The sequence below is a fragment of the Microtus ochrogaster genome, unplaced genomic scaffold (genome assembly GCF_000317375.1).
Source record: "Microtus ochrogaster isolate Prairie Vole_2 unplaced genomic scaffold, MicOch1.0 UNK18, whole genome shotgun sequence".
Taxonomy (NCBI): domain Eukaryota; kingdom Metazoa; phylum Chordata; class Mammalia; order Rodentia; family Cricetidae; genus Microtus; species Microtus ochrogaster.
In genome coordinates this window covers 847,625-847,862 of record NW_004949116.1, presented here as the reverse complement: position 1 = coordinate 847,862, position 238 = coordinate 847,625, and positions in this window count along the sequence as shown.

Below are 238 nucleotides of genomic sequence, written 5' to 3'. Positions count from 1 at the left end.
ACACACACACACACACACATAAAGAAATTGATTGTTATTAGGTCAAGAAACCATCTCTGATACAATCAGCTGGGGCCCATGGACCTGAAAAATATTAGTAGCCAAAGGCCAGGGATGTAGATCAGTTGGTAGCTAACGTACACAAATCCCTAGGTTGGATCCCAGCAACACGTAACACCAGCTGTGTGCTGAGGAAGTAAGACTCTCAGAAGTTCAAGGACATTGAGTTTGAGGCCAA